This window comes from Thrips palmi, unplaced genomic scaffold (assembly GCF_012932325.1).
Source record: "Thrips palmi isolate BJ-2018 unplaced genomic scaffold, TpBJ-2018v1 HiC_scaffold_17, whole genome shotgun sequence".
Classification (NCBI taxonomy): Eukaryota; Metazoa; Arthropoda; class Insecta; order Thysanoptera; family Thripidae; genus Thrips; species Thrips palmi.
Window position 1 is genome coordinate 4,416,564 of NW_023144626.1, and position 10,329 is coordinate 4,426,892.

Genomic DNA, 10,329 nt, shown 5'->3' on the forward strand with positions numbered 1-10,329 from the left:
ACCGTTGCGCCCTCGTGTGTGTGTGTGTGTGTGTGTGTGTGTGTGTGTGTGTTCGATTCGTACCTTTCGTCCTATATCCGCCCTCTAGTGTGGAGGCGCTTCGTGTGAGCTGCCTCCTCTGTGCCGCGGACTGTTCCGCGGTGCAAGTCAAAACTTGGGCGTGAATCGCCGCGCGCTTTCCCCCACCACGCGTGCGAGTGTGGGGTGGCGTGCGCGGCCCGTCATGAGCCACACACACACACACTGGAGGGGGCGACGCCTTGGCGCGGCGTCTTGTTCTTCTGCTTCATTCATCCGGCCCGTCCTTCGGCGCCACCCCGCGGGGCGCGGTGGGGTGCGGCGGGGCGGGGTGGGGCGTGCAGGGTCCGAGCCTTCACCGCGCACTAATGCGCCACCCTCAGCGCGGCCGCGGCCCTCGCGGGCGAAGCGAGGCGCGGCGGCGGCGATGCGCGCCGACCTAGGACAAGTCGTCTTGTGAACCCATTCGGCCATTCAGACCGGCCCTCCCGACCCGGCCTCATGATTCGTCTTCCTGCAGACCTTCCTGCTGCACTCCGCCGCCTGCAGACGGATTCCGAGAGGCGTTCGCTCTGTCTCTCTCGCACCTGCACCGGACGCCCCATGCAAGAGAGACAGACCGGCGAAAACGACTCTCGGAATAAGGCTGCAGACTTCCTGAGCCACACGCCAAAGACTCATGTCGTGGGACCGCTCGCTGGGCCCGTTTTCACCATCGTGCTTCAAAAGGAGCTGGAGTCAAACATGGATCGCCCTTGAAACGAAGGGGTATCGGCGCCGTATTGTGAGTTGGATTCGGGGTCCGCGGAGTCTGGGATCATCCAGTGCCACCGCGTGGCAGGGAGTGCAGCCGCGTTCAGAGAGCGCGCCGCTGCTCCCCACACGGCGCGCACTGCGCGGTGAGCGGCGTGCGTGGGCGCTTTGCAATTTCTCATCAAGCCGTTTACAAGGCGACCTCTTCCCCAGCCGGTGGAGGCGAGGCGGGCGAAGTCAGCGCGGTGAGGAGGTGGCCCGGCGGACCTCTCGAAGGAAGGCGCGTCCCCGGCGTCCCGGCCCGGCGCGGCGGGGAAGGGGTTGGCGTCGGCGTCGCTGCCCCAGTCTGTACTGATGTCTCTGCCGCGCGGGGTATCGCCGCGCGCTGCGGACACAATGCGTGGCGCGGCGGGCTGCGGGGAAGGCCACCGCCGCGCCGCCGCCGGCCAGGGACCACGGATTTCCGAACGTGCTTTGTCTCTCTCTTGCTCCCTCGCATCTCTGCCGGCCGCCTGATGAGTGTGCGAGAGAGACAGAGCGACGAGAGCACTGTGAGGAGCCAGCCTGCCAGGAAGGGTGGCTGGCCGCGTCGGATTAAATGCTGCCAAAGGGAAAATTAATTTTCGAGGTTTTCCGGCCTGCCTGCTGTTTGGCAGTGCATGCGTGCCTGATTGAAAAATAATTTAATTGAGCGTTCGGATGTCGCCTGAAACATATTTTTTCCCGTTCCCTGCCACGCCTGCCTTCTGAAACTGCTCTACAAATTTTGCTCTACGACTTTTGCTGAATGGCATAAGGAGGCGGCTTGTTGAAAGAATTTTTCGTTCTCAGCAAATATTTACACTCTTTCAAAAATCTTTCAATCTTGCCAGAGACAACCTAACGAAAATTTCCAGAGAATTCTGGACTACACAGTTCTCCAGAGGTTGTTTCTCAAAACTATGGGCTTAAATTTGACCTTGGAAATCGGAAATTCGGAGTTTACCCCCGCTGTTCGAGTGCGACCATCTTGTTACGCCCAGCCGATCGAAATGCGAGAAGCAGAGTCTCTCTTTTTCCGGGGCGCACTTCTAGGCAGGTCTCTGTCACTCTGCTACTTCCGTTGATTAGAACGGACTTCGACGAGCAATGCGGTCATCTTGAAACGCCGAGCAATTAATAGAAATGCTGCTGCGAATAATTATTGGTATCGACCGGGCTCACTATTTTCAGTCGGCTCACGCTGTCGTTGCAATTCGGCTTGTTCATCCTCGGCACGAGGCGGCCAGGAGATAGTGGCGGAGATAAAGCATTTACTGTACGAAGATAGCATTACACCAAGTGTCCAGCTAAATTTCCCGTGTAGCACCAACGCACTGGTCAAGTAAAAGCGGGACATTTAAATGGCTGCCGATACCACTGTAAAATTCTGTTGTCAAATAGTGACAAAATCGTGGATCACATTTTCATCACTTGCAGATGTCATCACAAATCGATGACATTTTCATCAAAGCCCCTATAAGTACTGCACGGGCGTGACAACTACGCATTAAATGTTTAAACTGTTGTCAAGTGACAGCCAAAATTTTCTCAATGATCGCTCCTGCAAATTTTTGTTTACCAAAAAGTCTCGTTTCATTGAGCAAGAAATTTTACACCACAGTCGAAAATTGCACTTTTTAAAATTACGATTTGAGAACGGAAAACTGAGCGCAATTTCGACTCTAACAGCCTCAGGATACCAGCTGCAACGTTGCCAAATATGTTTAACCCGCCGTATTTTATTCATAGCCGCAGAGACTTTGACGCGCTGCGTTGTTTGAATTTAATGTCGGTTTATTTGAAATTATTAGAATGCCGTTTCCCATTTTGAGCGCTCTAAACCTTTTCCGGGAAGGAGGGGGTGGGGGAAATGGGGGTTAGAGCCGATATCAGCAAAAGTGCGAGCAGTGTCAGCTCGCGGCCCCAAGGCACTCGCCTGCAGCGGGTTGCCTGGCGCCAGGCGTTCAGCATGACTTGGAACCGCGCGCCGCACGGCCGAAGCGAGGCTAGGCCGGCAGGCTGGTTCCGAAGTGCTTGGGGCACGCCGTGAGGGTGCGAAAGAAACAGAGCGTCAAAGCTCTGCTCCGAATCAGCCTGCGGACTGGATCGCGCGGCGAGTCCGAGGGGGTCACAATATTCAAAATTAGAGGCCCGATTACTTTACGGGCGCATGCCTGCAATTCCCCCCAGGTTTTCGAGAAGGCCGCGCCTGCACCCGGAATCTCTGCCTCCGGAATATCAAGGGGGTTTCTCGAAGGTTTTCTGCCAACGTTCGTCGCCAGCGCGCTGTGCTCGGAAATCAAATTCGCCGAAACGAATTCATTATTACGTTTTGTATGAGCGAGGAACCGAAAGTGTTGTTGTTTGGTCCGGGCGTCCAATATGACGGCTGCTCCACCACGGCGGCTCCACCACGACGACTCCACCAAGGCACCAAGGCACCGCCGCTACGGCCTGTCTGACGTCATGGAGCCTGTGGAAAGCGGCGGCGTGGCAGCCATGGGCACAGCCATGAGCACAGCCATGAGCACAGCCATGAGCACAGCCATGAGCACAGCCATGAGCACAGCGCGGTGCGGCCGTGGCGGCCGTGGGCACGTTGGCTCACGGCGGCACAAGGGAGGCGCGACGGGGCGGGCTGCAGGGCTGCAGGGTGGCTCTGTGGTCTGTGCCGTTCAATCGTCATGTGCAATTGCAGCACTTTTGACCGTAGGGCGACTTGCTTCCGGAAACGCGCGGAGGCGTTCCCTGCGCAGCCCTCAGTCGCCAAGGGTTGCGTTTGGCAGGACAAAGAACCCGCGAAGTCAAGGTGTCAATTTAGCGCGAAAATCGGGAAAATTATTCAGCGCTGTGGGACTGAGTTGGTGGCAGCCGTAGCTAGTACTGGTGAATCGAGTCAAATTTGATATTCGCGTTAGGAGCCTCGTTTGACGTGGCCTGGACTCCTCGCCGCGCATTTGAGCAATGCCTGGGCTAATTGGAGGCGGCGGCTAAATTTTCAGTCCGCTTGATCCACAAAAAGGGGGTGGGCCAGCCCAGCCCGGCCCAGGCCCACTGGGCCTTCCCTCCCGGGACGCCCGGGACGCACGCCCGGGACGCGGCGCGGGCCAAGGTAGGCGACGTCGAGCGGCGGAGGGAGCGCGCCGGAGAGAGACCGAGGCAGAGAGAGAAAGAGACGGGGAGAGAGGCAGGGCAGAGGCAGAAAGAGAGAGACGGGGAGAGAAAAGTAGAACGCACTTTGGAGCGAGAAACAGGCTGGGCCTGTAGGGTAGGGGGCACGGCACGGGGAACGGCTTGGCCGAGCCCACAGGCTGGGCGGCTGGGCCGTGGCTGGGCCGTGGCTGGGCCGTGTCAGGGCCCAGGCCGCCCCGCTGGAGGACGTCGGCCGTCGGCCGAGGGTACTGGGAGTGCTGCGCGGTGCTGCGCGGTGCGCCTGGACGGCCTGGCTGGGCCACGCCGCCTAGAACTCAGCGCAGGCCTACTTCATCGCCGAGGAATAGCCCGGCCGGCCGAGTTCCTGGAGTAGAGGCTACTGCATGTAGGCCTACTCTGTGGCCGCCTCTAGCCGAGCCTCTAGCAGCCTCTGGCCGTGGCGCGGAGTAGCGCTGGCTGGAGCTGGAGCGCACGGCCTTCTAAAAACTGCGCCGCCGCTCACCGGGCCGCACTGCGCGTTTGCCCCGATGGCGACGCCCCGGCGACGCCGTCTGCTGGCGTTTGGACGTCTGGCACCGGGGCCGTCCACGCCCGCGTGCTGCGTGGGCGCCATGCTGTGCCCAAGAAAATGCTTTCATTCATTCGACAAAGTTTCTTTTTATAAGTCAAAAAGTGGACTTCTGTCAATTTTTCATACAATCTAAACTATGAAATCAAGATGGCAAATTCTTTCACGTCAGACAAATTTTACGGCGTGTAACTGTAACCTTATTCAAATGAGTATGAAAAAAGTAACAGTCGAAAGTCTCTAAACTAATCCAAAATGGCCGAAATGTGGTCGAAGTTGCGCAACATAACCTTACTTCGCTTTGATCGAATACTCGGAATAATGACGTTCACATGGTTCAAAATAAAAAAATTGTAAGAGAGTGTGATTATCTGCCTTAGTTTGGGAGCGGTATTGCCGCAAAGTTAATCAAAACGGTCACAAATGTCTGAAAAATCGTGTTTTGGGCTGATTTTAAGCAGCCACTGCGTCTGATCCGAGGCGGGCTTTTCGCTCCCTCAACGTGCAATTGGTCTTTGGACCTTCCTTTAGGATGCCTCTGTTACGGAGTGCGATTATCAGTCTTAGTTTGGGAGCAGTATTGTCTCAAAGTTGGTCGAAACGCTCAGAAATGTCTATGAAAAATCGTGTTTTGGGCTGATTTTAAGCAGCCGCTGCGTCTGATCCGAGGCGGGCTTTTTGCTCCCTCAACGGGCAATTGGTCTTTGGACCTTCCTTTAGCATGCCTTTGTTACGGAGTGCGATTATCTGCCTTAGTTTGAGAGCAGTATTGCCGCAAAGTTGATCAAAACGATCACAAATGTCTGAAAAATCTTGTTTTGATCAACTTTGCGGCAATACTGCTCCCAAAATAAGGCAGATAATCGCACTCCGTAACAGAGGCATGCTAAAGGAAGGTCCAAAGACCAATTGCCCGTTGAGGGAGCAAAAAGCCCGCCTCAGATCAGACGCAGTGGCTGCTTAAAATCAGGCGAAAACACGATTTTTCAAAGACATTTCTTAGCGTTTTGGCCAACTTTGAGACAATACTGCTCCCAAACTATGACTGATAATCGTACTCCGTAACAAAGGCATACTAAAGGAAGGTCCAAAGACCAATTGCCCGTTGAGGGAGCAAAATGCCCGCCTCGGATCAGACGCTGTGGCATGCTAAGGGAGGGGTCCCGTGGGGTCGCGAAATTTTTCCTGTGACGATTCCTTCGTCAGGCAAACGTCCCTTTTAGCAAGAAAATATAATTTTTGTGCGCGTTTGCGCGCGCGCGCGCCCCGGCGTGCATGCGCACCGGTAGGGGTACCAACCGTCCTAAGCTCGCAGCCCACGGCGTGCAAGGCGTCACACAGCACTTGCGCAACGCTGCGCCCTGCCTCTCGTCGAGCAGCCCGTTCTGCCCGCTCTGCACAGCTCCTGGCCGGCGGGTTAGGTTGGGCTGTGCCCGGCTATGGTTGGACCGAACGGGCACCGCGCCACGCAGCCTCGGGGTGGCAATGAAGAAGGTTGCGCCTGAAGGCTGCACCCTCTCCGCGACGCTAACTGCTAGCCTCCTCAGCGCAGTTTTCGAAGCGCAGCTTGCTCCAAAATAAAAAACACATTACAGAAACCAAATGATAATTCAATAATTGCTTAATTTTCGGCGTTTTGCTGATTTTTTGGCGCCTCGGTAGGCATATTGTGTTACCACTTCTGTTTCTGTGGTTCCTGACACTTTCTTCCAATATCGCTCTTTTTCCTATATATTCCGTGAGTTGGGGCCTCGTCGTGGTCCACGACTGAACATTCAGTCCATGAACATGATAGGCTAGAGGGGTTGGGACGGCCATACAGGTTGTCCCCGAAGGCTTCATCTTTCATTTGACCAGAATTGGAGTAAAATGTTGCGCGCTCTTGATCTTGATTGTGCGACTGCTATTTGCCGGTGCATGTGCGGCCGGGGCGGCGGGGCTCGACGCGTTGCGCCCCGCGCCTTTGTTGCTCGGTCTGGCTAGCGGGGCTGAGCCCTGGCCGCCCTGCCTGCCGCCTGCCGCCCAGCCTGCCGCCGTTCGTCGTTTCCCTGGCTTCTCGCGGAGCAGCGCCGAGCGACGGGTTGCCTATCCGTCCCGCCCCACTTCCATTCAGCGGAGTGTCCTCAGCCTCCTCAGCGCAGCTAGCGCAGCGGCATGCAATCCAGAAAACAGTGGCGCACAAAATTTGCTTTCAAGGAGGACCTGTGTCGCACTTTATTTTTCCATTTTGAATGGCTCGCTGCCTAGTTCCGACACGTGGGTAGCTTCACGTCGCTGTGTGCGTACGTAGTGTGTAGGGGCCTTGCATAAAAGTTGAGCTTGGAATTCCCTGCGCTTTCCAGCACCGTGGTGGTTCGCGGGTGCTGCATGGTGATCCAGCTACCACCATGGGCCAGAGTGCAAATGAGTTCGAATTTGTGGTGACGATGTTGACTCCAGGGGGTGCTCCCTGGCTGGAATGTCGCACTAGCAGACCAGCGCAGACTCGGCCTGTCCCGCCACGTGTAGTTCCGTAAAAACACCACCGTCGCCGGCCGAACAGAGCAGCACTGTCGATGCCCTTGGTTGCCTGCGGAGAGGGGGTGGGGTGGGGGCCGAAGGAGGACCGTGCGTTGCGTTGAGGTTCGGGACGACGACGCAAACGAGACGCAGCGCGGGAAGGGACGGGATGGTGCGGGCGTCGACGGGCGGGCCAAGGCGGGCCCCGCGGACGGGCGGGCGGGGAAGGCGAGGCGGCCGGCAGCTGTTCCAGACGGCCCGGCCCGGCCACCAACGGGGACCGTCGGGCACAGGACCGCGTCCGAGTCCCGTCAGACAAGTCCCCCCGACGAAGTCCCGCCTCGTCGGCCTGCAGCACGGCCTCGGTGATCAGGCCCAGGCTCCGGAGGGCTCTCCCTTCTTTTGAACGGCCGGACGACGGCCTGACGGGGCGCGGCGACGGCGGCGGCTCTTGGGTCTTTTTGCCGGCAGATGGGAGGTGGCCGGCGGGACAGACTCGCGGCTCGAACGCCGCGCCGGTCGCGCGGTACCAACACAACAGATACCAACGGGACGCTTTGCCGCCAGTTTCAAACCTGGCGCGCCTTGATGCGACATCCTATTTATCGCTTCATGTGTTTTACCTTCCACGGCAAGCAAAGGGGAAAGAAGGAAAGCGGCTCGTTGATTATTTTTATTTTCCTTTTGTTCACACACGGCGTTCAAATACCACTCACGCTTCATGCAGATACCTTGCTTTGTCGCACTCCTAGGAGACCAGCATGTCTCCCTCTTCTCTCTCTTTCTCTCAGCCGGTATTTTTCTATATTTCTCCTTCCGTGGTTCTCTTTCTTTTTTATTCATTTCCTCCGTCCCCTCTTTCCCTCATTTTCTTCGCATGATGGCCCCCTCCATCACCACCGCTGCGACGTCGTCCCTTCTTTTCTGTTGGTTGGAGTCGGTCTCATTCGCTCGCCCTCTCTCTCGCTCCGCCAGCGCGCCCAGCCCGGCCCAGCCCGGCCGCGTACGGCCGCGTCGCTCCGTCTCTCTCCTCTTTTATTTTCCGCTCGTCGCCTTCCCACCCTTATTCTCGGCGCCTCCGCTTTGCCCTCCTCTTCGTTTTATCCTCTCTGTTCTTCGCTCCGTCTCTCTCGCAACCTCGCAATATTCATATCGGTATATCTCTCTCAAATTCTATCATTTTGTGTCCCTTCCTCTCCGCTTCGCCGCCGCCCTCCCTGCGCCGCGCCGCTCTACCCTCCCTGGCGGCCACCCGGCCGTCTGTCGGCCCGCAGGTCTGTCTGCCTGCTCTCCGGCCCCCCTCCCATCCGCACGCCACTCCGCCCGACCCCGCCCGCCCCCTGCCCTGCCTCTGCCAGCCCCTCTGTGTACGAACTGCCGCGCTGCTCGCCTCGACTTTATCCCAACCGCTAGCTGTGCTGGTCCGCATGCGACGCCGACGGACGTCACGATAATTTCGTCACAGCCCAAGGCTCTCCGGTCATGGGGACCGAACATAGCCGAACTTGTACGAATTCTAGCGACTTATGCGACAAGTCCTGGACTCTTTTTGTCAAGTACCGACTGTTTCTCATCGATCCTCGCCAGAAACCATTTTTGGCGCATTTTCTCATTACTTGATCATTTTCGCGAATTTTGGTCCATTTCCGGAAAAGGTCCGAAAATGGGTTTGGGAGACTTTGAGACTCTTTTGGACCATTTTGGTCCTTTTCCAGGGCCTCTGCGGCGCGCTCGTCGGCGAGGTTCGCGCGGTTCACGTCCACGCCGTGTGGCGTGGCGACTGCCCGGGCCGGCCGCGCGTAGCGGCGTAGCGGCGGAGCGCAGCACGGCGCGGACATACTCCACAAGTCGGTGCATTCTAGCAAATACCGGAGACTTGACGTGGTTAGCTCCCCTCCCCGTGCCGCTCAGCGCCCCGCCGCACAGCGCCGCCGCCCGCCGCCCTCCACCCCGCGGCCTGCCTGCCTGCCCGGCCGCCACTCTGCGCGCTCCCGCCGCGCTGCTACGCTGTGCCCAGGCCAGGCCGTGCCGGCCGTGCCTCGAGCCGCAATACCCCTTGCCTCTCTCTCTTTGTGACGACTCCCTTCCCCGCGCTCTCCTTCCCTCCCCTCCCCTCCTCTCCTCCACTGCCTTCGACTTCGACCTGCTTGCCGGGTGCTCTAGGAGGCCCTGCCACGGCCTCTGCATGGCGCGCGATTTCAAAGTGTCACACGTGTTGTCACCGGCACAGCGTCGCGGCCAGCAGCCCCAGCCAGTCTGCCGGCGAGAGGCGCCAGAACGCCGGAAAGGCGCGGAGCGGAATCAAGAGCGGCCCACTCTCCTTTTGCCCTTTTCTCGCAAAGCCCATGAATGCCCCTAGGTTCGACAAATTTTGTATATTTTGAGCTCCCGCTCGTTTTGACTGTGTGGGGAATTTCGACGAGGAGTGGCATTCCCGGCAAATTCCCGCCTTGTTGCGATGTTTTCTTTGTCAAATGTTCGACGCGGTGGAGTGTGTGTTCTCGTGACGGCCCCGGGGAGCGTGCTCGGCTGCTGCCGCGGCGCGACAACCTCGCCTCGCGCTCCACGCGCTCCACGCGGACATAACGCAGGGAAGACCCAGCAGCCCGTACGTCTCGGGCCGGCTGGGCTGCTGGGCCGGCATGCATGTGCGCCGTGCGCCGAGCTGTGCGCCCTACCAGCTTTGGCAGGTGACTGACAGCGCAGCGCGCCCAGCCAACGGCGGGCCCTGTATACGCGGTACCGCCGTGCCGGCCCAGCGGCGGAGCGTCGCGGAGCCGCGGCATGGCGAGAGCCGCGAGAGCCGCGAGAGCGAAACACCCATCGGGTCGAGAACCGAGCGGTGCGGCCTGCGGGGCTCGTACACCTTGGCGGGGCTGCGACCGTTCTGCGACCGGTGTGGCCTGCCCAACCTCGGGTTTCTCGTGACTGGGGTTGGTGGCCGGTCGGTGTTGTCGCTATCTGAGGTGTGCCGTGGGTATGCGTTGTGCACGTGATGGGTACGCCACAGGGATGTGTATGCTTTGGGGTGTGAGATCGGCAGGGTGGACTGGGGTATGCCCCTGGGTTTTCTCTTGATGCGACCCCCGCGCCGTGCCTGGCTTTGCCTCGGCTTTGCTTGCCGCCCCGCGAGCGTCGCGTACTGGTCCAGGCTGACCGGCTGACCAGCCGCAAGTGCCGCGCTGTCCGCGGGAAGCACGGGCCGCAGGGCGGCATGGCGCTGGGCGCGCTGGGCATCCCCCCGCAGAGTTCCCTGCAGGGCTGCCAACGATTGTTGCCGAGTCATACGCAGCTCCGCGGCCGGGTCCGGTTCAGCC